A 27,917-nucleotide genomic window follows, 5' to 3' on the forward strand; every position below is an offset into this window, starting at 1 on the left:
ATAGCGGCGATGTTTTCGACATTTCGCGCGTTTTATCGACGTACAGGTGTTTGTCGATTATTTACTGAACCAGTGGACTCGAATTCATCCACCACATTGCGAATGGTCCTCTGGGTAGGACGATTATGGCGACTATAAAATGGACTAAGGGCGCGGTACGTTGCCCGAACAGAACATTCATTTTCATAATACGCTTTCATTATTGGCGGGTGTTGTTGAATGCTATATCCATTCATGGTGATTAGGAAAAAAGACAGAATAAATGACAACTATTTTGACAATTGAAACGTAGACTCTGGGAAAAGGAGGGTAGTTTAGATAGATAGATAGATAGATAGATAGATATTTAGATAGATAGATAGATATTTATTGGCTACGTTATATAGATGAAATATTTGTAGCAAGTCAAATAGGAACATATTCATACTCGTGTTCTTGAAAAATTCATATAAATATACCCACACACATATATACACATATATACACATAAACATACACATATACACACATATATACATGTATATAGAAACATACACTGTCGTAAAACAACTAAAACTAATACTTAAAAAATATACAAGTCATTTCAAAAGTTCAGTAGTTGGCGTACTCATATATTCGTCAATCGAATAAAAACAGTTTTGTATTAATACATTTTTTATTGTCGCTTTAAAGTTTGCTGGTCCTAGTTTCTTAATTTCCGCTGGTAGTTTATTATATATATCCAAATCGAGCGAATTTTTTTTTGATATTCCTATTCTAAACCTATTCAATAGAGAATCGCCATGCCTAGTGTTATAATTATGGTTTGAACTATTTGTGGAAAAAGTGTGGCAATTTTTATGGATCTCTAATAAACATTGAAATATAAATATAGAGGGAACTGTCATAATTCCTAATCTTATAAAATGAGATTTGCATGAATCTCTAGGACCCAATCCTACAATGATTCTGACCGCACGTTTCTGCATCACAAAAATCCTGGAAGTATGGATAGAGTTACCCCAAAGTAAAATTCCATAAGTCAGGTGGCTATGGACAAGAGAAAAGTAGGAAATCATGAGTATATCTGTGCTGACAGATCTTTTTAGTCTTCTCATGAGAAAGAGTTGACAAGCCAGCTTCTTCGAAAGAATATCAATATGATGGGACCATTTAAGTGACTGGTCTAAAGTAATACCTAATAGCTTCACAGACTGATTACTGTTAGATGAAAAATTGGAAGAAAAAATCAATTTCTGTGTTTTTGATTGGTTTTGTGTCAGACCATTCGGTATTAACCATTCATCGATCTTTTCAATAAAGGTTTCATCCTTCTACCCCGGCAGATATGCGTATCAAAGTCTGGAAAAAAACGATAATCAATGACAAAATTGTAGTCAAAAATAATAGTGGGTGTGTAATCGAGACCTAACCAAAATTTGTTTGTATTTTGGTTCAATTTACAGGCTGGTGGATCATCGAGAAATGAATCCTTCATGTAGTAATATGTAGAAACGGAAACATTCAATTTAAAATTGATAAGTCATGAAACATTCAGGGTATAATGCATTATTTTTTGAGGCCAAGGAAGCACCCTTTTATTTTTGATCAGCTCAAGTACCTTTCCAGTTCATATTTTCATAAAATGCCTCCGTGAATATTCCATTCGATTCATGAAAAGTTTATTCGGCATAAACCTTGCGACTATTTTGTATTCACGAGGGTTTCGAATAATAAATGAATTCATGGTGGAATTGATGCTCTTCATTCATGCAAAATGATAGATTCACCGTGAAATCGAAATAAGAATTAATTTATCCACCAAAACGTTCAATAGAGCGGCCCTAGTAGTGTTCGTTATTAAAAAAAAAGTATGTTGAATGAACTTCAATATGAGAGGCAGTTTCTCAGTTTTCACATTAGAATGTGTTCAATGTAGATGAAGATTTTTACCGCAGAACTCATACTCATACCTTATGACTAGAAAGCGTATCAAATACGGCGACATCAATAAAATATGTTCTTTCTGAATTACTGTACATCGTGCATTATGAACAGTGGCGCCCAAAAATGCAGTGTCGTATCTTAGAAATAGAATAAATCCACATGAATACAATAATAGCGGTTAATCTAAACAATTAAATGGTTTAGTGATCCAATAATTTTTCTGAAAAAAGGTTGGTTGGGTAACAGGATAAATTTTTTTCTTAAAAAAACAATTTTTTTCCTACCGACGTTTCGAATTCAATTAAATTCTTCTTCAGGGCGCTGTAACAATTAATTTTCATGAACATACCTTCCACAAAACTTATACAGGATTATTATCGTTTCAATTTCACAAGAAATAATGAGTTCTTGATTAAATTAATCACCGAAAAGTAGTTTTTTTGTGTTGATAAAATTACTATTTTAAAAATCATCAGACGTATTAGATACACATTTAAGAAAAATAGAAAACATTGCAAAACAACCAAAATTTCCGAGACAACACCAACACAAAACGACATGAAACTAACGAATGGCTTTATCTGTGATTCTGATAAGGTGGTGTCTGTTTTTTAATCAATGGCACAAAGTTGAGAATGAAAAAAGGGTAAATTATTCCGGTATTTTACTTATCAAATTGAAATATGCAGTACTGAAGTCATCGACATCTCTTCTACTGTTGACACTATCGCATTTGAGGATATGTTTCATTTAGGTCAAAAGTCTTTTGAATAAATATAGTTGAACATTCAGAATACTTGAATGATCAAAGTCAAAGATGTGTCTATATTCTTTTTCATGTTTAACGAGAGCTGTGGGGTTTTTTATACTCAGTTTCTTTCAGTTTCTTTCTCATGTGTTCTGAAACTCGTGTATTAAGATACCGTCCGGTTTGACCAACATAACATTTGTGACAGCTCCCACAGTTCAATTTGTACACAATATTGGATTGTATTTCTTGTAGTGTTTTTGTTTTTTATTTCGAGATAAATGCTTTCCAACTGTATTTTCATTTGAAAAGGCCACTTTAGTACTTTAGTTTGTTCGGTAGTGAGTAGCATTCCAATGTTATTATTTTCTACAAATGGAATTTTGTGATATTTGGGTTTCACCCCTGTAGTTTGGGAGGAGAAACTTCTTTTTTTAATTATTTTTGTAATAAGGGATCTAGGAAAATTATTTTTTACTAGGTAATTCTCAATTAATTGGAGATTTCTCTCAATTTCAAATTCCTCATAATGCTGATTTCACTTTGAAAATTATGCTTCGAGACATAATTTAAAAATCTCTTAGAGAAAGTTAGTTTATGATACCAGTCTACCTTTAAGCTTCGATTTGTATCTTTTTTGTGAAATCATTCTAAACAATATTTATCAAAAAAAGGTTGTAACGAAGTGAAATTTATCTTCACCATCAAATGTCATCTTTTATCTTTTGTTTGTGTGAATTTTCAAGAAACTGAGGGACAATTTTTAAAATCAAAACGGTAATGATTAACATTATTATCCCGATCTGACTGTTATCAACACCACTTTGTTCGTTTTTGTTATGTTGCCTTTTTATAATTTGTAGAATTGTGAACTTTATCAACACCAAACTCAATTTATCATCAACACATTTCCTGATACATTCCTAATTATTATTGTCAACCTGATAATTAATTGACAAAATCAATCTACAAAACAAAGAGTTTCTCAGTTCATCAAATTTGAAATTTTTAAGGGGTTTTCAAAAGACTTGAGCCAAAAAATCACATCACCGCGAAAGAATGCAGTCGGCAACCGCCGATAAAACTCTAGTCGAGAATCGAACCGACTACAGTGTTATAAATAAATTAGTTTGTGATTAGTGAAATATTGTTCGATATAAATTTGTTAAAGACAGTTAATTCGTTAATTTGTTACAATATCTTCACTTACTTTGTCTTTAACGGACGATATCGGATATGGATATTTTCACTCCTTCGGATGAACCATCAATTTCTTATCAGTTTCATGACACTTTGGTTGTCAAAATTCAATTCAATAGATATATTTCCATTGCTAAGCTCGCCAATTGATGATTTCAAATGAATCAGTTTCTTTAGTCAATCTGCAGCAGCAATATAATCTCCCTCAGTGCTTGACAAAGCTAAAGAGTTGTGCTTTCGATTGACTCTTTGTCTCCAGCAAATCTATGATTTCAAGTGTTTCAATATCTTATTGAAAAAATTACATCTTGCCTTGTTTCATTAGATAGTATTAAAATACGTTCGATGGCTTCTCGATAAGGAAATGCTATTTTGGTACCTGTGACATGATGAATTCCAGCATTATTTCTCACCGAAAGTATTAAGTACTACAGGTTTGGCATGAATCATGTTGAATTCATGAAGTGGTTCAGTAGAGTAATCCCCTTGACTATGTGCTGAATAATCTTGATTTCTTATTATTTCGATGCCTGGGAATATCGAAGGAAAACTATTCTGAATTCTTGAGGCAACTTGTGAAGTACAATGTTCATTTCATGTATCTCACAATGAAATGTCATCATCTGCCTATATGGCTGAGAGTAATGAGGCATCTTCATATTTCAATAAATATGGATCAGATTTACATAACTTTTCTCCTGATATATTTTTCATATGAGCTTCTTACATGTCATTCAATAAATATTTCGAAGCTTTCTTCTCTACACTGAGTTCTTCTTCCATATCTGACGGACAATGGATTCTCAAAATGATTCAGGTTGAAAAATATCTTTGGAAATTACTCCACTTGTATTTATTCACGATGGTGGAAGATAATAATTGTCAAAGCTTCAGAGAGAAGGGCTACTTTCTGGTAGAAATGATAAACTCCTTTTTCGTGCCACCTAATAACCCATCCCATCCTGAAACGATTGTCTCAACCCAATGTCTCTCCATTTCATGTCAAAACACCGCCATTGTCCGCTGGCAAGATACAATCAACCAAATAAAGATTAATGTTACCGTTATACATACTAAGCTCCAGCATCATATCTGAATGCCAAGAGATAAGCCCTCTCTCCGTACCAGAACAATGAAATGTCAGTTGCTGTACTACTGTATATTTCACTCACAAACATCTGGATTTACTCTCCAAATTACCGTTGATATTTCTGGATTAAAACTGAGAATTATACAATTCAACAGTGTGTGGAAGAATAATTGAGATACTATTAGGGATGACAAATGATGCTTCTGGGGTGATTTCTTTCTGCAATCTTCTTATTAAATATCATTTTGTTGTCGCTATAATTTGAAACGATTTATCTTCTACCTCAAGAAAAGTCGCATGCTTCCTGAGTTGATGTAATGATTTTTTTGGGGAGGATCACTTCTGCAAGTGATAATTTTGATACTTGTATTTTTGTAATATAGTTTGCTTCTTCGAAAGATCTGGTAGAAGTTTTATGACTTTCGAAAATTATCTTCGACACCTCAAATAAATTGTCATCGAAAAAAGTTCAGACACACACTGTCTTCCGACAGTCCGAGTCTCTGTATATGATGATTCAAATGATAGTGACCAGTAAGAAGGCTTGTTAGACATCGTAGTTCATCTCTACTGTAGTCCAACAACTGTTTGGTATCAAACTTCGAAGGGTGAATAAACGCCAATCCTGGAAGATTCTGCCAGAAGTCCATAAATCTTCTTGCCATCCAGGTGTTCAATCTTTGTTTGGCGAAGCCTAAAGCGCTTGAAGCACCCTCCTTTGCAAGGGAATCAGCGGCATCATTGCCTTCCAGGCCAGTATGGCCAGGAATCCAGACCAGAGACAATCAGTCAAGTCTTCCTATCAAGGCAATTTGCTACCAATTTAGACGTTGCTTGGTAGGAACCAAGAGCTTCCAACGTCGCTTGACTGTCCTAGAATACTTTTATTGACTTGAGTCTGAGGTTGAAATCTTCTAGTCTCTCCGCACACAATTCAATAGCGTAAATTTCCGATTGAAATATAGTCTGAGGAGTAAGTTAAGGAGTAGGTTAAGAATACCAAATGAGTCGGTGAGAGTGGTGAGCGCCAATTTTAATCAAACATAATTGTTGGGGTTTTGGTTGGTTTCCGGATTTTGCCGTGGTCTTCTTTGGTAACAACCTCCGAACGTTTCAACTGTAACTGCGGCAGTCATCTTCAGTGGTGTGTTTGAAGTACTCTTCTTGACGTATCAGCTCTTCTTGACGTATCAACAGTTGATACGTTAAGGAAAGTACTTTGACAACGCCACTGTAGATGACTGCCGTAGTTACCGTTAAAAAAACCCGTAAACCAAGCAAAACATCAATGCCAGCCATTAAAGCCTACATTCTCATATTATTGTTACCATTATCCAAAGCCTTCCAACAAAATGGACCTCCAACTTCAACTGCCTATTTTGCATTCCATTGGAGAATTAGATATTGCCGTGGAAGTAGTCAAGCAATATCTGTGTCATCCCAGAATCTAGTGTCATCCCGCGAATTTAGCGAGAGGGGTGTTCCAAAGATCGGTCCTTGGACCACCATTATATACTGTTTACAATTTGAAAATCATAAATATATACGCTACTCTTCAGTATATTATTACGCGGATCACACGTCTTACATGAATTAGGTTCTCCAAACTTTGAGCTTCGTATCTGAGTAGTTTTGTTCCATGCTAAATCTGGTTGAATCGAAATTCATACATTTCAAAAGGAAGGGACGAAGGAAAAGAAACGAACACAATTCGAATTTGTTCCTAGACAATAACAAATTGACATTTATCAGAGAAGAATATTGGGTTCATATTAGATGATGATGAATTGAATTTTTTTAGCCTGACAAACCACAAAGTTTCCTTTGTTCCAGTTATGTTTCTTTCTTTCTCCTCTCACCACAAGATATTGTGCCTCATTTTCTGGTAGGTTCTCAACTGAGACATTTGTAATAACATTTACGCGTTTGTTGCCATCAGTTCACTTCATTTACTATTTTAATACACTCCATGACTCATATTTCTAGTATTTATAATATTATATTCCATGAAACTGGTTACAACGTAACTGGTTATAACGCTAATGAATCGGGATTACTTACTTTTCATTTCAATTCACCTGTAATATGATAGGAAGTTTTAATTAAAAGTCGTTTAAAAAAGTACTACATTTCATTTAATTTATACTTCAATTCCGTTGCAAATTTGATACGTCTACTGCTAGAGATACATTGTTTTGATGAAGGTAGTATAACTAATCTATTATGTTGTGAAATTATGAAAATCAGGGTTGGTGATCAGCAAGCAAGTTTATAGGATTCGATGACATTTCTCTTGAATGGATGACCAGCTATCTCATAGGCCGATCACAGAGGGTCAAACTGGATGATTACTCATGGTCATCCCTAAAAGAAACAATGTCAGGTGTACCGCAGGGAAGTATTTTAGGATCCTTCATGTTTTCAGTGTTTATTTTAGGTTACCCCACTTTCTTATCACATTGTTAAATACATCTATACGCACATGGTATATAGTTATATTTGTCTTTATAACACCGATACAGAAAGTTGCGTGGCCAATATAAACACAGATTTGCACAAAACATTCTTATACTCGGAGAATCATGGACTGAAAATCAATCCAAATAAAACTTTGGCCTTATGCATAGGGTCTCAAAGACAAATTGTAGAAACTCAGTGTAAGTTCAGGCTCACTCTCGATAACGCAGACATTGACTGGGTAGACAGTGCTAAAAATCTTGGCGTAACCATAGATAGCTCTTTGTCTTTCCATGAACATATGACAAACATTTTCAAATTATCATTCTTCAAACTCAAATCGCTATACAAATTCAAGTATCAGTTATAAGAAGAAATGAAACTCAGGTTAGTTAAAACTCTTATTTACCCCCATATCGAGTGTTGTTGTTCGGTGTATTACAATTTTTTGCCGCAATATAACAAGCAGAAGTTAGAACGTATACAAAATGCTTGCATGCGATTTGTATGCTGTATACCATAGGTGAACCTATGGTACACCTATAGTGAACATGTCACACCATTTTTGTTAAAAAAGTAGGAGCTGAATGTGAGTTACAGAGTCCAATATTCAATAAATTTTTTTTAAGTTGCTTCAAACTAAAACACCTACTCATTTATATAGTTTATTGAGCAGGCATTCTGACATATATATGGTCAATTAGAGAATTAACTCATTCAACATACCTAGGGACCATACTTCCAAATTTCAAATATAGCTCCTTCTTATTCGAATGGAATTTTACCCCTTTCAAATCATAATATTCATCAATTCAAGAAAGAAATGAATTCACAGATGCTTACTGCTAAGTACACATTTTGAAAAATTTCAAATTCAATGTATGTTGGTGCAATGAAATTGTTAAATTGACCTAAATAATGTTCAGAATATTAAAAGTTATCAGCATCTATATGATCAATTATTTTTTTCTCTTCTCTATCATTGTTATGATAGTAAATAAGTATTATTATAATTATTTTCTTACACTCACTGTATAATTTTTAGGAGATGTGGAAGATAGCCTTTGGCTAACCCTTTTCCTTTCATGTATAAATGTATTTTATATGAATAATACACGATATTATTATTATTATCATTTTTTTTCACCGTAGTGTGCGCTGGTCAGGCCCTATCCCCCGAAGCCCCGATACATTCGGGAGGGCGCGCCAGCATTATCAACCAATGACCACTTCCCACACCGTGGGGTAAGTGATCATTGGGTCCGAGAATCATGCGCCCTGAGCAAGCGCAGTGAGCCAAGAATGACAGCATTCTGCATCTGTGCGGCTAAGATTTCTGCCTTAGTGCGGCAAGCCGGTATGATTTTAAGATTCGAGAGTAGAGAGGACATCATTCCACGAAGGACTCCAATAATCAGAACAACCATCTTGACAGAGTGATCTGGATAGAGTCTGCGGAGTTCGAAGAGAAAATCTCAATATTTTATCCGTTTTTCCTCTTTTTTTCTGACGATATTCGTCTAGACAGGAGCTGAAAACTCCACGACAAATATCGTTTTGCTCTGGTGGTCGAGAAGGACCACATCAGGCTTATTAGCTTGCATGAGCCTGAGGGTGGGGAACGAATAGTTCCAATAAATTCGGCACTTCTCGTTCCCCACAACGGATTCAATATCCCCCGGAGCGTAGGGCAACACCGGTGTCTCGTCAATACCGTAAGAGTGCCGTAGATGGTAATATAGCACTCTTAGGGCCGCGTTATGTCGATGGATATAGGCCGAGACCGCATATGCTGGACATGCTGATAGCAAGTGCATTAGGGTCTCGGGCGCCTCGCGGCAGGCCCTGCACCTTGTGTCAGGAACCTCTATATTATTATTATTATTATCATCATGAGAAATGAGAATGAATACTTTATGTTTTTACATCACTTGTATTTGTGTTTCGTCCTACAAGGACATTTTCAAACGAATATAGAAAGTTTTGATTCTCATTTTTCATTATGATATCTTACCACGAAATAAGGGTTACATTCATCAATTTATTGTTTATGAGTATGTTGTTATGAGATTTAATGAAAAAGTGATCATGAAGACCAATATTCTTGTGAAACATTCCTCACTACCAACTATCTTGGCATTTCATATTACGATAAGGCAATGGAGTGCATTTGAGTTCATCTCAATAATTTTTTTAAATTCAATAAGAAACTCTTGGTTGTGTGAATTGTGAATTGATGTCAAGTTTTTTTGATTTTCAGGTAAGAGGATCAGACTTAATGGATGAATCATCATTTCTGACACATTATGAAGGAGTAAGTACTACAAGTTATATATTTGAATGGTGAGATTTGTCAAAGCTACACTTATGTGACTGATAAATCAGAAATGGAGTCGTATTTCGTGTAAATAATTTATTCGTGAATTGAACATCACTTTCGGCTTTTACGCCATCATCAGAGCGATACCTACGAATAAGTAACAGTCGTGAAATTATAATAATAATAATAATTTTTTATTATTTCCTTGTTAAAAAGTACATTGTTATACGTACAGTGGCAAAGAAAACGTCTGAGGGTAGGACACGTTACAGAGTATAATGTTTGTAGTAATCAATAATCTAAAAATATGATACATATAGTTATATACATATAATTATTTGTTTGGCTTAGATTATGTAAAAAAAATAACTATAAATAAATGAAAATCAATTTTATCACATAGTTGTGATATTTTGTCATTAAAATATAAAAAAACAGTTTAAAATTCGTCAAGTGTGTAGCAATTTTTTTCAATAAGTGCCTTTTTCAGTCTTGATTTAAAAATGTTAAGATTTGGTGATATTTCAATTGATTCTTCTAATTTATTAAACATTTTTGGTCCAAGATAAAGAAAACTTTTCTGATAAAGAGTTGTTCTATGAATATTGGGCATCAGTTTGTCTCTAGAACGAGTTGGATGATTATGTTGCTGGAAAGGTGTATTATGCTTGTTTCTATAAACGTATATACACAATTCATAAATATAGAGACCAGCAACAGTTAGTATCTTGAGATTTTTAAAAGCATCTCTACATGATTCTCTCCAACCAATACCGGCAATGATTCTCATTGCATTTTTTTGCAAAATAAATATTCTTTCAGCAGCAGATCCGGTACCCCAATTCAAAATTCCATATCTCAAGTGGCAGTTTATGGTCGCATAGTATAAGCTCAGTAAAATCTCTTTACTACAAAAATTAACCATGAATCTCAGAGCATAGCAGTTTTTTCTCAATTCAATACAGAGGGTCTCAATATGAGGAGTCCATGTGAGTTTGTAGTCCAAGGAGACGCCTAACATTTTTGTGGAAGTACAAGATTCAATTGGCAGATCCCCATTTTCATGGATAACAAAATGTTGTTTGAAGTTGAATATTGAATCATTTCTTGAATCACTTACTTGTCCAACTACTCTGAGTAGACGTGAATATGAACATTACATTAAATACCCTTTTGGGTTTAACATAGGTATTAATATTTTGTTTAAAAATTATAAAGTTATATCCAGCGTGCTCAATGACTAGTAAGAGGAGGAAAAAAGTGAAAATTTGACATAGACATAGAAATAGGAGGAATATATGATCTATCACAAGTACGAGTACAATTGAAACGAAGCAACACCGGACATATGTTCATGAGGATGTTTTTTCTCAAAACGACCCAACGAATCATCCACTGAAGTTTCGTACCGTAGTTAGGAAACACTCTGTATATTTATAGGTGGTGTTACATTGGTTTGTCTATTTTTCACTTGATGATATTAAAATTCAGCAACATTTTCAAATCTGAAAGGTATGGAATTCAATCTCATATGAAAAACCGCTCTTGAAGAAGCTGCATCCGTCCTGTTCTCCTGTTCAAATTAATTTTTATATTCAGCAACAATTCAAGTTTTGAAAATATACTTCTTTATAGAACCGCTCGTGCCACTTTTAACAAGTTCTTCAAAGCGGGAATTCATTAAATTTTTCATATCATTCGAATGCTTTATCAACACTTGAATTGGAAGTTGCTCAATCGTTAACATATTCCTGAACAGATTCCCAGATAAACTCCATTATGAATTTGAAAGCACATCAATACGGAACTTTGAAGCTCGTGATTCATCAAAACTTTTAAAAAGTCCTCGAAAGAATACTCAGAGAGCTTTCAATACAATATCACACATTAATCATTTTTGTGAATATTGATTTCTGCCGAGATTTTACACAAAAGCTCCATTATCAGTTGTGAGAGAAGCATTTCATGGAATTTTCTCTAGTTGAGGATGAAACGAGATTGTATAAAAAAGCAACAGTGAAGGAAGTTATGATGAAGTGGAATTTACTTTACTACAAGTACCGGAGATTATCAGTTTGCCTGTAGGGTATTCATGAAGTTTTGAACTGAAAATAACCTAGTTGGACTCTTCCCGGCGTAGAATAGAACAAAACTTGTTTTCAACAAAATTAATATGTAGGAGCTTTAAATAGATGTATTCAATATTCGCCTATGATTGCAGAAACACACGAAGTCAAAGTAACATCTAAGATATTTGATTTTATCGGGAAATGTTCAGTCTGGCGAATGAAACTATAGAAGTACATCCAGTTTTCTCTACTTGTCACCAAAAACAATAAAACGAGAGCAAAATCTCCTCAAGCATCAGTTTTGCTGATATTTTGAGTACCAGTGTAACTCTGAACTACAATACATAGCTCCTTTATATAAACTCAGTGTGGAATATTGTGGTGCATCTGAAAATATCAACACAAACCCATTTCGGCCCCTAAAACAATCAGGCAACATTCTATCTGCCATTGCGCTGCAGGATGCTGAAAGTTTTTTTTTCACTTTTCTGTGGCACTCATCATCAACTCATTTCCTAATCTGGTGTCATACCTCTACAACTGCTTCAGGGCCCTTATATGGAATGAGCTTTTTTCCTGAGAATAGTACAGGAAACGTGTCACGAGAGGCAGCACTGGTAGTAGGGACAAACAATAAACTATTCACATGTAAAACAGTGTTATTTACGTAATTTTGATTTATTTTTTAAAAATATTAATCTGATATAAAAAATTATTTTGTGCTAGTATAATGCCAACAAAGCATTGCTGTTTTGCGAATTGTACGTCGGATAATCGATATCCGGAAGACAATGTGTTTTTTATACCATTTATAAAACCTAATAATAATGAGGTGAGATGTAAGAAATGGATACCTGCTTTGAGGAGAGTGGATTTAACAGTCCAAAAAATAAATAAATATTCATATGTATGCTCCAAACATGAAATGAATAGTAAATTTTCCATATGTAATTACCATTGATTAGAAAGAGATATAACCTCAATCGTTTATTGAATTATTCCCATTTATTATATTTAATTAAATTTATTCATCTGTATTTGATTCATATTTCACTCGGGAATAAATCTGAAATTCATAATTATTTTAAATTCATTTTATTACAGTTTGAATCTACCGCTACTCTTTACTAGAGTCTGTATACTAACCTGTCTATTAATTAACTTCTTTCCAGTTACTTTTAAATTACGGCATGCAAGGTAACGTTAATATTACAATTTTGTTATCCTTTTCAGTTGCAAATTTTAGTTTTGCTCCAGGAACATATTTTTCTGTTGAAAACATTCTTTTTTAATTGTACTTTACTATATGTTCATATGACGATTAGGCAGTGTTTGTCCCTACCGAACTACTAGCGCTGCTAGTGAGTGATTTTTCGTACTTCACGAAAAAGGTTGATTACTGATCTATGGCGGGGAGGACCCTGTCGATTAAGAGAGTCATAGTTACGACCGCACCGGGGGGCCTGGGGGGCCGGTCAGGCCCCCAGACGTACCCTGGCGTTGGATGCGATCGGGCGTGGAGGGGTGGATTTTCGGGAAATCCTTGCGGGTACCGCCCCTCACCCCACACCAACAGGATTTCGCAGGGCTTCCTCCCGCTCACCGAACCCGGAATTGCTTCCTTACATCTACTTAGTATGGCTAACCAAGAGACAGGACCATCGGCAGCGTTCGACCGAACGTTCTGCAAGTTCATTGATTGGCTCATTTTGTCCAGAACTAGAATCAATGTTCTCCGTGCATGAAAAATAACATAGCTATATCTGTTTGGTTTTATCGTATTCCTCGACATTTACTTATAACACTGGGCTGAAATGCATCGGTTCTTAGAAAGAAAACGCATTTTTTTGTTCAAAATCGTCTTTATTCATCAGCATTATCTCCATCAAGTGCCATTTGATTCTTTCAGCGCCGCTGTAACCTTTCAATACTACTTTTGTAGAATAATTGATCTTTTGCCTCAACATAGGCCTCAGTTTCTGCAATCACCTCTTCATTCGAGTAAAATTTCCTACCGGCGAACATTTTTGCGGTCTGTGAACAGTCAGTAGTCGCTGGGAGTCAAATCTGGTGAATACGGTGGATGTGGGGAGAATTCGAAGTTCAATTCATGTAGTCTTGCCATTGTTTTGATTAAATAGTGACACGATGCGTTACCATTTGCGGTCATTTCTTTGCAATTTCAAACGCTCCATCAACGCTATATATAATTCACTGTTGATGGTATTCTCCTTCCCAAGAAACTTTATGAATTACACCATGCACATCCCAAAATACCAAGGCCATAACCTCTCCAGCCGAGTGTTGTGCTTTCAGGTGCTTTGGACGAGGTTCACCAGTTGCTCTGCACTCAGATGACGATTGTTTTGATCCTGGAGTAGACTGATGGATCCATGTTTCATTCATTGTCACACAACTATTTAGGAATTTCAGTTTGGTATGTTTTAACATGACGAAACACTGCTCAGTACCCTGAAGTACCCAAAGTTGAACTTGCCGGCAAAGTATATAGTTGAAATTAGTTCACAATTCATTTCATCTTTTACAAATCTCTATTTTTTGTTACCTGCAATCCTATCATGACGTTTTTACTGAAGCCTCCAATTCTGAGTGTTTCCAGAACTTTGGAATTAGATTTGAAATATCTGATGAGACGAAATGCACCCAAAAAAGATTCCAAAGTCTTCTTTTCTGTTTCTCAATGTCACTAGGTGTTTCCTTTTAGATTTTCTGATTGATTCAGACGTTACTTATGGAACGCCGTTATACAAATATTCATTCCCCAATTCATTCACCTAACAATTTATTTGTTTGAATTCAATCGATTCATGCATTTGTTGGACACATTAAAAACGATTGTTCGCAAAATTTGTTCTATTTTAAATGACACTTGATTTAAAATGTTACAGGAATAAAATTGTTATTTGAATAAAAAAGACTAATGAAATAATTTGAAGCTTTTATTGATTCCGAAGAAAAATATTGTTTCAAAGTATTGGAAAATGGAACGCCAATTTACTATATATTATGCTGAAAAATAATCTATATACATATAGTTCAACTCAGCATGAACAAACATTTTTATTCAACAGTCAATGAAATGTATTATTCGAGTAAATTCAACAAACGTTTCAATTCCGCATATAATTTTGACCTTTGAATAAAATGCTTGTTATTTATATGACTGTTGAATTATAAAGAAACTTTGAATTCACTCTCTAAAAGTAAGTTTGGAAATAAAATTTCAATGAATATATTTGAATGACTGTCAAAGTTTTCCCATGAAACATTGTTGGTAATAAAAATAGACTTTCGTTTGTCTGAAAATATAGCAAATTAACTTTCCATACTGAATATTTTTTTATGAATAATAAAGATTGTTATATTTCAATTGCATTGAAAGTGTTGAGTATTTCCAACATTCTCTTTAATGCATTCAATTTGAAATTTGGTTACAACTTTTGTGCAGAACATTCTCAAGAAAGTATCATTTTATTTCATCAATATTTTCAAAAAGCTAATTTCTGACAAAGAATTAAATTTTTTGATGATTTGAAAAGTTTGTTGTATTTGAAAGATACATTTAAAACGTTTCTTGATCGTTTCCATAGATTCCATAGTTATTTGATGGAGATCCATAGTAATTTCAAAAACTACACCTCACGATTTGATCTTTACAAACTTCATTTTGAATAAATATATATAAATAATAATATAAGAACAACTTGAATTATAAATCATTTGAAAAAGCTACTGTGCTAGCGAAACATGTTGTGATATATTTTTCAAAATGAAGTTTGTGAAGATCAAATCGTGAGGTGTAGTTTTTGAAATTTCTTTTAGATTATTTTATGAGATCTGATATTTTTTTGATAGTTCCTGGTAGAATCCACCATATATTTTGGTCTGTTCAGATTTCTCGCTTTGTCTCCTCTGAGGATATTTCTTAGATTTCCTCAGACAACACTCTTTCCGAGAACTTGAACCTTTCATGAAAGTTAGTTTCACTGCTTCAATAGTGGATAAGAACTGGATTCTAACAAAACTCCCAAGAAACTCCGAAATGACCTACCATATTGAATAATTTCATGATTCGACAATTCAAAAGTCCAAAAATTCATTTTCTCAGAATCTCTGTTTCGAAAACAATGTTTTTCAGTTGATCCACCAACACCCTTCGTCATGTATTTGTGCATGTATTTCACTCAATTGATGTCTGATTGAGTTGAATAATACACCACTAAGATGAAGATGCGAGATTCTTCACATCTGTTTCCACTCAATTATTTCTATTTGAGAAGTAAAATTATAACACCACTCGGTATAAAGAAATGATTATCTGAAATATTATGGAAAAGTATCCATGGATTTGTTTTCATTATTATTTCGCAGAGAATTTGGAAGCCCCTTCAGAACACCCTAATTACCTCAGTAACCAAAATGAATCGCTTTTTTCATTATGATGTTGATATTTCCCGGCTTAATTGAAAAGGTCTACTAATTTCCTTCTTATAATGTTTGCCAACCAAGGGAACTGAAGTACAATCACGAGGAGAGCATCACCTGGTCTGATCCTGACGCTTGAGGTAATCTTCATTAAAAGACCCTCTTATCGCTAATGACGTATCCAAGTTGATGATTCTTTTCATTCCACCAGTAGATGTTCACCCAACAGGGTGTCACACAATTGAAAGTCTCCTGAACTGACTTTCAAAAGGAAATTTGAAAATGAAATTGATAAAAAAGTTTTTTGGGTCTTCCAAAGGAAGGATCAATCAATTTCAAAAGGAGTTACTTTACATATAGGTGTGTGGAAAGAAGTAACTTCCAGACACAAAGAAAAACTTTTTTTTCCAAAATTACTCCTAAAAATATAACCCTTTTAATTTAAACAAGATTCCTTTGGATGGGATTTATTCAATTAAGAGAATGAATGTCAGTACGATATCATCGATGACATGAGTAGATCAAATACATTTCGTCACATAAAGTCGTGATTTATGAATGAATTGTGTGTTTGTTCCTATAATGTTATCCAGATTTGTACTGAAAAGGCAAGCGTCTTACGGCGAAACATCGATGTCTACCAGTGAAGAGGACAGTGTTCCACGTGAGTGAAGTTTTTACCTTTCATTTGGTATGTTGTGTAGGAATCCTGTGAATAATATCTGATTCAATTTCATAACGAATATTTGGTGTTCATATGAAAGTATTTCTTTCGAAAGGACTTTTCTTTCGTGAAATTCAATGTTTATATGAAAGTAGCTATTTCAGGAGGGATTTTTTTTAGTTCGTATCTGAAAGTTACTTATTTGCATATGGGGATATCATGCAAAGAAGCAACTTTCAGACACAAAGTGACCTCTTGAAACGACTTTTTTATATAAATATTTCAACTTGATGTTATAACATCCAGTCATCTCTACTCATCCAGACATTTTTACGTGGTTCCTGAACATTGACTGATAATTACATTTACTCACTGCCAATTGATTTTTTTCAAAGATGAGTCTCAAAAATGATACGGTTCTGAAGACTTGAAGCGGGCTATAATGAATGATCAAAAAGGGATCACTAAGATGTTGTCACTTTCTGCATTTTGTCTTAGATTTCGAAAATTGTGTCCTCCTTCTCAGTTGCTTGAATAATTTCACTTATAATAGCGCTCTGTAAATGAGAACTCACAAGAGGCATTTCAAAATGCAGGGCAATGGCATTTTTCTCATAGAATAGAATAATTACTAATTACTACTAGAATAATTACTACGGCCATATACTGATGGCTTTCTCTGAAGAGGTGAAATACCTTGGTACTATCCTCGACAAGAAGCTAACAGGAACTCTCATCACACAATCAATGCTAAAAGTCCACTAACCACTAATTATTCTATTTCAACACTGAATAGGTTGGTATTGGTGGAGGAGAAATGAGGGTGTGGCTTTACGCATACGGTTTTATACCTGTTTACCTGTCTACGAAACTCAACATACGACAAATTAATCAATTATTTTAGGGTATGTTGGGTCGTTGGGTGGTGAACAAGCGAGGGGGGGCGATTGCCCCCTCCGCCCCCCCTCTGGATCCGTCCTTGCCCGCTGCAGACCGAATCAGGTTTTCAGATTTCGACAGAGCCGCACTTTTACCATCTGATCTGAAAGATCACCCACCATCTGTATCTGTAGAGTAGGGAGGGTGAGTGTAGGCCCACAGCACTTAGGCCACATGTGACCCATTGTACATCTTTCCGAGAAGTCCTCCTGGGTCATCGTCCATCCTGTTCTTTTCAGGAAGGTGGACAGGTCACTAGGAGATATCCCCGTTATATCTGCATCCTTCCAAGAGGTGTATCCCATATTATGGAGGTATTTCCTCAATTGACAGTGGCCAGTCAGAAATTCTACTGTTAAGCGTAGAAGCGCCAGCTTCTCAGGGTCGCCCAGGGTGATCCTGGCAAGACCGCATCCTTTGACTTCATCCCATCTCTTTAGGGATTGAGCAAGGGTGTTGAGCAAAGGTGTAATATTTGGCTAGTTCCGCAATTGTCGAAGTCATCAGGCCGTAAGTGCCACTGGGTCCTGAAATTCTTAGTCCAGCCGCTTCCTTGGCTAAAGAGTCAGCAATGCGATCACCTTCACTCCTGTCGTGCCTTCTAATCCACCTCAGGATAATGTTATTACCTACCGAGGTTTCGGCTAAATTTTGGTGGCAGTCTAGTACTAGTCCTGAGGTAACACGTTGTCTGTTCAAGGCTAGTAGGCCTTGTCTGCTATCAGTGCAGATTGTTATGTTTTAGCCAGACATTCCTTTCCTGGTTGATCACTCACCATATAAACCAATCGGTCCCGTTAGGAAGCTGGGTCTATTTGGTCGAGAATGAAAAGGTGTGAGCCACAATAAACTCTAGCGGGTTGCAGTGCGAATAGACCAACTCACTTTTGACTTAAGCTAACCTACTTCAAAATTCTCTGTTTTTTTGTTTTTTACCTCATTAGGTCTTTAACAACTCATTAGGTTAACTCATTAGTTTTTTATGTTATTGATTGCTCATTCACTGGTTTATTTACTGATTGTAAGCATAATTTTCAGTTTTTCTGCTCTGGTGGTTACAAAAACTTAACAGATGTTTTGCTATACAATAGCTCTTTCAGGCGTGTCTATATATGCACCACGAAGCAATTCGCAAATGCAAAAAACGTGTTTAGTTTTTGTAAAACTGTTCAGTGAGAATCAACCAATAAAGTGTTTCCTAAATACGTTATGGATTTTCATCAAGTATCTGCCGATTCCGACACATACTGTATCGTACAGTCTTTATTCTCCTTCGATAAAAAATTTAAAGCACCTTATCTATTTTCTCGCAGCACTCAGTTATTTTACTGTCCTTTTACGATGGACCGGAAGATTTATATAGAACAGTGTTACTGCTGCATTATGTGGACTAATTTTATTTCACGAGCTTTTCAGCTTAACGTCTGAGAGCATAAGTAGATTATGTGCAAAGCCTAACTTTCATATCCGGAGCCTCTGTGAAAAAAGTGGTTTCTGCTCTCTCGGATAGTAGGGTGTCACTATTGTGACCCCGATCTGTTCAGATGTTTTGGAAATGTTCTATATTCATAGAATAAATATTCTAGTTTCCGGAAGAAATAAATCTCCATGAATGATTAGTCTAGGACTAATAGAATTATGTTGCTGATAAAATCGCAACAAGCTGAAGTTTTGACTAGATTCTTATTCCTTCGTGAAGATAAACCAAAAATACTTCTTCCTAATATTTTTGTATAAAAAAGGCATTTTGTCGTAAGAATCACCGTATTCATAAAACTCGGTGTTCAAATAAATGTACCTGAAATCTGAAATTTTCATGGCTACAGGAGAGTGAGTTATTACTTTCATGAAGTTTTTTGAAACAAATTTTTACTCATATGGGTTCTTTGTGACTGATCGTCCATCAAGAATTGTAAAATACATGTGTATGCTGATGACAAACAATTATACAATGCATTCCATTTAAAACGAACCACTCTGAATAACTTTTGGTACAATTATTTGCAGGAAAAATAAAAAAAAAACACGCCAACCATAGTATATGGTTGGCGTGTTTGATGATGAACATGAACTATTTGTCATGCTCAACAGAAAACTGAAAAATAAATTTTCCTCTGGATCGGATGAAATACCCCATGTGATCGTTAAACGTGTTCTTAAATATATTATGATACCACTAGTCTATCTTGTAAATTTATCATTTGAAAATGGAACATTCCCGCAAGCATTGAAAACTGGTAAAATTACACCTGTATATAAAAAAGGTGATTCCTCCCTAATAAGTAACTATCGACCAATTACGGTACCTTCCATCTTTTCCAAAATGTTTGAATTATCATTCTTGGAGCGATTGTTATCTTATCTCAAGCATTTCAATATCATAACTGCGGATTGACATGGTTTTGTGCAAAATAAATCGACCACAACTGCAATACATATGTTCTGCATATGTTCTTGAAGTCATTAAATGCATTGATGCGGGTGAGTGCCCTATTGGGGTATTTTGCGACTTAAGCAGGGCGTTCGGTTGCATCAGTCATACAATCTTATTGAATAAACTATCTCGATACGGTATCCGAGCTGTCACTCATGAATGGATAAAAAGTTTTTTGAGTGAACGTAACAATCGTCATTATTGGTAAGCATATGTCATCGTGCAATGATTATTCTGAAGTAGGTGTTCCTCAGGGCTCGGTCCTAGAACCTACCTCAATTATACTTTATATCAACGATATTGTGAAGATATTGTTCACGCTGATGATACATCCGTTATTGTATCAGAAAGGGATGAATATTGTATACGTCAGAAGTGAAAAAAAATCCTTTGATATGGCTCAGTGGTTTAGAACCAACTCACTTCATCTAAATACAAATAAAACAAAATGTATACGCTTTCACAATAGACAAAAAAAGCTAGTGTAGTTGATTTCGGAGACTCACAGTCAGTTGATAAGACCGTCCGATTTCTTGGATTATATATAGACGAACATATTTCCCGGGGTAACCCTGTGAAATCTTAATCGATAAATTGAATTCTGTTTCCTATCAATTACGTAATTTGAGATCAGTTCTGTATAATGATCAGTTGCTGATGCTCTACTATGCCCAAGTGGACTCCAGACTTCAATATGCCATCTCCCTTTGGGGAAGGTCTTCGAGAGCCAATGATGTATTTGTTGCACAAAAGAGAATACTCCGAGTAATGTTTAGTCTATCTTCTCGACAAAGCTGTGTTGATGTATTCAAAACATGTAAAATCATGACGCTACCATCACTCTTTATCTTTGAAGTTTGTATATATTCAGTAACTATAACAGTTTTTCAACCAGATCTAGCATTCATAAACATGACTAAAGAATAAAAGATCAGCTGAATATACCCTTTTCTAGGGTCCAATCATCTCCAAACTCTCCAAACTCACTAGGTCCTTTATTATTCAATAAATTATTTACCAGACTATGAAAGAGAGAGTCGAACCTTAACATGTTTTAAAAAAAGACAAACATTTTTTAATTGAAAGATGCTATCATAAAGTCGATCAGGTACTAAAATAAGTATTTGTAAATCCTTTTTGATTTGTCTGTTATTTGTGTATTTGGGTGAATATATGTCTTTATATGTATATATGTGTTACACAATTATTCTATGGCATAGATGAACGACTATACTATCTGCAAATTTACTGTTTTGTTATATACAATTTAACTGAATGTTATCATGTTCTGTTAATTTTAGATAAACGACTACTCCTATACAATACTTGTATTGTCCTTCTGGAGAATACAAAATTATTATTATTATTATTATTATTGTACAGGGTGACACATTTTGACATATTCACATTTGATGTTACTTTCCCTATCGCATGCTCAGAGCACGTCATCAATTTTTTTTCAAATGGATCACCCTATATTGTTTCGCATCAGATGCTCCATGATGAGCAGATTTTACCAAAGTATAAAACATATGGGCTGAAGCTTATGGTTCGGGAGCTACAAACTATTTGGGTTAGAACCAGTCACCCCGAATAAATTTTGGAACAATGATTTGCAGAAAAAATGAAAAAACAGGTCAACAATCATACAGGAGGACACATTTTGAAATATTGAAATTCTCACTGAACTTGCATCAGAATTTCTTGCATAAAATTTGTTTTTCGGATGAACGTAGGTTTAGTTTGAATGGAGAGTTGAATTGGCAACATTGTCGATATTGGAGTGATACGAATCCTCATTTATACCGTCAAATTCATACCCAACGACCTCAAATACTGAATATTAGCGCAGGCATTTTAGGTGACCACATCATAGGAGCTTTTTTTATCGATGATAATTTGCTAGGGATAAATATTTGGATATGTTGGAGAATCGAGTTAAACCGTGCGTCAATAGGGCAATTGAGGAGGATATAAATTTATTTGAAAACGAAATAGTTTTTCAGCAGGATGGTGCACCTCTTCATTAAGCAGCTCCACTGCCACAATTTTTGGATGATCATTTTCCTGGTCGTTGGATTGGCAGAAGAGGTCCTACAGAATGGCCACCAAGGTCTCCGGATCTCACTTCTGTAGATTTCTTTCTGTGAGGTCATTTGAAGTCTCAAGTGTATGAGATAGAATCAACAACATTAGAAGATTTGAGAGAGAATATCATGAGGTATTGCAGAGAAGTAACTCCCGAGATTCTCAACCATGTGAGGGCGGCAATGGAAGTTCGTTTGTACCATTGTGTGCAAGTTGATGGATACGGTTTTGAACATTTACTATTGAAAACTTTTTTCTTCTCATTGTCCAGTCATCAGATTTTGATTCAAGAAATAACAAAAAATCTGTTTTTACGATTTATTGCTTCCATATTTGTCTCTAGAAAGAATATTTCAAAATGTGGCCTCCTGTAGTGATAGTTTGGTGATGAGCTACTTTGGCTCCATACATGGGCTATACTTATATGATCCAGATGAACAAAGAATACAAAAGGTTCAAATTTCTTATTGCCGTCTAATTTATGGAATTCGTGAGTATAATTTCATCTCAGAAGACTTTAAAAACCCCGCTGTCTCAATATGAAGAAACGTACGATTCATCACTTGGGTTGCTTTGTTCATAAATTGATTACCCTTTCTCTCTCTCCCCCTTTCTTACAAAAACAATTCAGCGTCAAGATATCCACCCAATAAATATTGAAAATGATAACAAATTGACTATTTATCGATATCGTACTGCACAGTTTCAGAGATCATTTCTTTTCGGTGCTGTGAAACTCTACAATTCATTGCCTGATCAATTGAAGAGATTCAATATCAGGAAATACAAATATAAAACGTATATCTTAGATAGTCAGCATTGTCACTTTCTGCTTATTGGACAAATCATCAATAAATGAGTAACAGATCTGAGCTGGACTTCGCCAATGAGTACCAGACTGTCCTGTAATTTTTTTCATTTCTCTTTGTATTTTTTTTGTATCATCAATGAAGCCTATTTATTATTATTATCATTAAACATGTCTGAAATTAAGTTCAATATTCAGTTCTTTCAATTCATAGTAATTTTGGTCATCTCTGCCATTTCGGTACTACTACAAGTCTAATTTGTTTTCATTATCGAAATAACAACAGTTTTTGCAACAAAACTTACTGTATTTATTCGAGAAGATCTCGAAATCCATCACAAGTCCATTACAATGAATCTTATTGTTTACGAACAGAGGTTTGAAACAGAGATCAACAATTTACATTTTCAATTTGCAATGGAGACCCTAAAGAAATGAAATACTCCCTTGTTAACCCTCTTGGCGGCAAGAAACCTCATAATGGGATTTACCAAACAAGAAATCCAAACGGCACTATAATTGGATCCCGAATTGGGTCTGATATACAAATGAATACAACTTGCGTTACTCTTATCTCAAGTAACCATAGACAGCATTAAGAGATCAAATTTGAAATATATTGGAAAATATCAGGTTGTTGCAAAAGTTTGAAATTTATAAGGGATGTTAATGAATTATATTATTTGTTTTGACAATATTTTATGGTGAATTTCGTTAGTTCGGAAATCCATTGTCTAATATGATATGAAATCATTTGAAATCCCTGAAAGAATGAATAAAATTGAAATGAATACCTGAAAATAACAATTATATTGTGTAAAAGAACCCTGAAATGAAATTACAATGAAATAAAATGGAAGTAACAATTGGAAATTGCACAATAAAAAACAAACCAAGTTACTTCACGACGTTTCGATTGTTAATATCCACAATCGTCTTCCGGTGATGACTATCATCGCCCGAAGACTAACAATCGAAACGTCGTGAATTAACATGACTTGAAATCTTATTTTTTCAATTGTTCAATTTCTGATTGTTACTTATATTCAATTTCATTGTTATTTCATTTAAGGGTTTTTTGCTTAATACCATTGTTATTTTCAGCAATTCATTTTAATTTTATTGATTCTTTTAGAGATTTTGAATCATTTCATATCATATTAGACGATGGGAGTCCGAACAAATAAAATTTCGCTATGTCTATTTTGTATAGACATTTAGAAAAAAACGTGACCTTAACTTTCAGTAATCACTATTGAAATTTGGTGAAAAAATATCTGAAATATATCATCATTTGTTCACATATTCCCTTTTCTCCTAGAAAAATAAATTATACTTATAAATCCTTCAGAAAAATAGCGTGACCATAGACCATTAGTCGGCTTTCTCTCTAACTTTCCCTTCGCCCTTTCGTCCAGTTAACAGAATTGCCACCCTTCCGTTATTATAATGAAACTCATGAAAAATTTATTTGTTTTTCTTATATTTCTGTTTTGAACAAGATCCATTTTACATTTCCAGGAAATTGAAAGGTTTACTGCATCTTTTGTTCGGAACTATTTGTTGATTTGATGGAAATATATAAATGTTAATGAGGCCTCCAACAGAATACTTGTGAAGTAATTGAATTGCCAAAAAGATTTTGTGGGTAAACTTTGTATAAGGAAAAGGTAGAAGTTGCAACTTTGTGAATTAATTAATTCAAGGCATGATTAGACATCAGTTCGTCCAAATTCACCTGATTTCTATTCCATTTTCTCCATCTTAGATTTCTTAGAGTGATATTTAGATACCTATACTGAGCAAGGATTTGTTTTTATCGATTTTTCAAATATTGTCTTATGGAAAATCTTTAGATTCAATTTAAACCCATTTCTCTTTCTCAAATAATCAACTCGAATGTTCAAAAATTCCCAGTACAATATTTTATTTCATTCATCTTTCTCAATAGTTTTTTCTTCAATTTCTGGGTTTATTGTTTGTTTAAGGATCGTTATGATGAAAGTAATGCATTTTCTGTTGAAATATTTTTTGATAAACTTATTAGTCCGAAAGTGTTCTAGATATGAATATTTGATTTTGAAACACTTTTATCACTTCTTTTTACTTGCAACTGATTTTGTTCTGTATTGTATTTTGTTTTCATGTTCAACTTCGTCCCATTCATTATTTGATGAATCAATCAGGATTCACTTCACTTTCATTCATCAACACCAGGGTGTGTTGGAGAATAAACAAAATCCTCTTATTGCCAAGCCGAATTGTTAGTTAGGTTAGGTCCAAAGTGAGTGGGTCTATTCGACCCTCCACCGCAACTCGCAAGGGTTTATTGTGGCTTACACTTGACCAAATAAACACAGCTTCTTAACGAAGCTGATTAGTTTGTATGGTGAAAGGTCTTTCAGGTCAGATGGTAAAAGTACTGATCTGCTGAACTCTAAAAACCTGATTCGCTGCCCAGCGGGGCAGGTACAAAGTATATACTCTGCTGTTTCATCGTTATTGAGGTAGTCGGATAGTCAAGGAGCCAGATTCCCACCTTCATACCCGCGAAAACCTTCCCACATGAGGGTTTTTGCACGTCAGCTACACCTAACAATGCCTTAGATTCAACGGTGCAGGGCTTTTTCGCCTCTGGTTTTAGTGAATCATCACTTGAGCGTGAACGTTTGCTAACCTACTCATGGGGGGTTTGTTCCTCCACCTGAGACAGGTTCTGCGTACGCCGCTCAAGAATTTGGTGCAAGGCGGTTTCATAAGTTACTTCGCTCTTGAGGAGAAGAGTCAGTCGTTTCCTGGTTGCACCACGAAACCTTTTTTTTTGGGTTCAGTTATTGGATCATGAGTTGGAGACTTTAGAAGCTTCCGCTTCTGATCTAAATTCACAGGGAGGTCAGTTGGAGTCATAAGCTCGACATCCACCTCCTCTTTAGATTCAGCGTCAGAAAATTTTTTTAAGTTTACTCTGTCCATAAAAGTCCCACGAGTAGCTAGGGAAAAAAGGTCAATCATGGCAGAGCCCCGCATTACCGTGACAAGGCGATGCTATGACGAAGGGCGCCCGGTATCTCGAAGGTTCCGTAGAAACAGCTGTCATTCATCCTCTCGGCATGGATACACACACCTTAGGATAAACCATCGCTGTGATGCCATTCAGTTAGGGAATAACAGAACCATAAGTGAATCTGTCATCTCCGTATCCGTATCCATGCCTGCTTCCACGGAGCTCCCGTGGAAGCAGGCATCCGATGGCCGGCTTCCTCAACCTCCACACCCCAAGTCAATGCACTCACCAAAAACAGCATGCATAGTGGTTCAGGCAGTGAAAGATGAACAAGGACAGCTAACCCACCAAGCCGAATAATCAGTCTTCAAGAGACGTTTCCCTCAAAAAAAAAACATTTGAGGAAGTAATCTCGGTTGTGACAATACTAAGAACTCTTCAGCGTAATGATCTAGCAGCTGACTTTATCGACAAATACATTAATGTAACACAAGTAGATTAATTCCACCAGCATAAAAATTGTGCGCACGGGATTTGATAAAGTTGACGAAGGCCGTTTCTGCCTTATCCTGATTGGCGAACGTTCTACCGGTGAGAAACTCATCGATGTACTTGAAAAAATGATAGTCAGTTTGGGAGAGTTCTGAGGAGTATGAAGGGTAAGGCAGAATTTCGAAGCTCAGTTAGTTCGAATTTCAGATGGTGATTTGTGAAACGTGCGGACATGCGTTGTCGTGAAGCAGGATCGGACCTGTTCTGTTGACCAGTGCCGGCCGCTGATGACGTAATTTTCGAACCATTTCATCTATTTCCTTCATTCTATTTGGCCCGTTTACAAAAAGTTATAATGAATCACGGCAGCTGCTTTCCACCACACAGTAATCATTGTCTTTTTTAGTGGGTTTTTGCCTTTGGGAAGTTCCTTGGAGCTCATCGGTGTCTACCACTATCCTGAAAGTGTGCTGTTGGCGTAGAGAATCCACTTTTCTTCGTTAAATTTCAGACAGCCCAATATCACATTCAAGATTGAACTATCAAATCGGAAAATTGTAACCAGTGATACTGTGAAATTTCTGGGTATTGTACTAGATAAAAATCTCAATTTCAAAACACATTGCGAATCATTATCTAAACTTAATTCATTCTATTACTTGATCTATAATTTGAAGGACAGTTAATGAACTTCTACCGTGCATATGGGATTCACTTTTGGGGCAGCTCCATACATTCTAGGAACACATTAATTGCACAAAGTAGGTGCTTAAGGTGCTTAGCAGAAAAATCAAGATAACACTCTTGCAGAGATCTTTTAAAAAAACTGAACGTTTTAACTCTAACTCGATTATTTATTTTTGAGATATGTTTATTCGTCTATAGAAATAGGAAAGGAATCTCAAAGAATTATAACACACATAAGATCAATACAAGACAAAAACCTTTGCCAGATTGAATATTACCAGTTCTTCGCCGGACTGTATTCAAACAAGGTTATTCAACAAATTACCTGAGTCAGTAAGAAAATGTACTTGGGGTATATAATTTAAAAAGGAACTCAAAATATTTTTACTAGACAAAGTTTTTTATACTGTGACCGAATTTTTGTGAACGTAATTTAGTGGCTTGAGACTAGTTCTTCAGCCATCCCCACACCGTTTCTGATGGGTCAGTCTTCACCAGGTTCCTCAAATCTTTGACCTGGATTACTGTTGGTTCACCACTTCGGG

The 27,917-nt window shown here is 35.1% G+C and overlaps 1 protein-coding gene across 2 annotated transcripts in view; it reads left to right on the top strand.

Annotated features, from left to right (window-relative positions):
- gogo (thrombospondin-1 like protein golden goal) overlaps positions 1-27,917 on the top strand; it is a 398,554-nt gene that overhangs the window by 97,070 nt on the left and 273,567 nt on the right. The window contains exon 1 of one of the 2 annotated variants that reach the window (XM_074184939.1): positions 9,685-9,735. The exons of the other annotated variant lie outside the window; for it this stretch is intronic. The gene's annotated coding sequence lies outside the window, so the exon portion shown is untranslated. Of the gene's footprint in view, positions 1-9,684; positions 9,736-27,917 lie in introns of those variants that run through there. 2 annotated transcript variants of the gene reach the window in all.

This window comes from Leptinotarsa decemlineata, unplaced genomic scaffold (genome assembly GCF_025532065.1).
Source record: "Leptinotarsa decemlineata unplaced genomic scaffold, Ldec_3_MD MMD2_tig00026361_RagTag_RagTag, whole genome shotgun sequence".
In the NCBI taxonomy this organism is placed as follows: domain Eukaryota; kingdom Metazoa; phylum Arthropoda; class Insecta; order Coleoptera; family Chrysomelidae; genus Leptinotarsa; species Leptinotarsa decemlineata.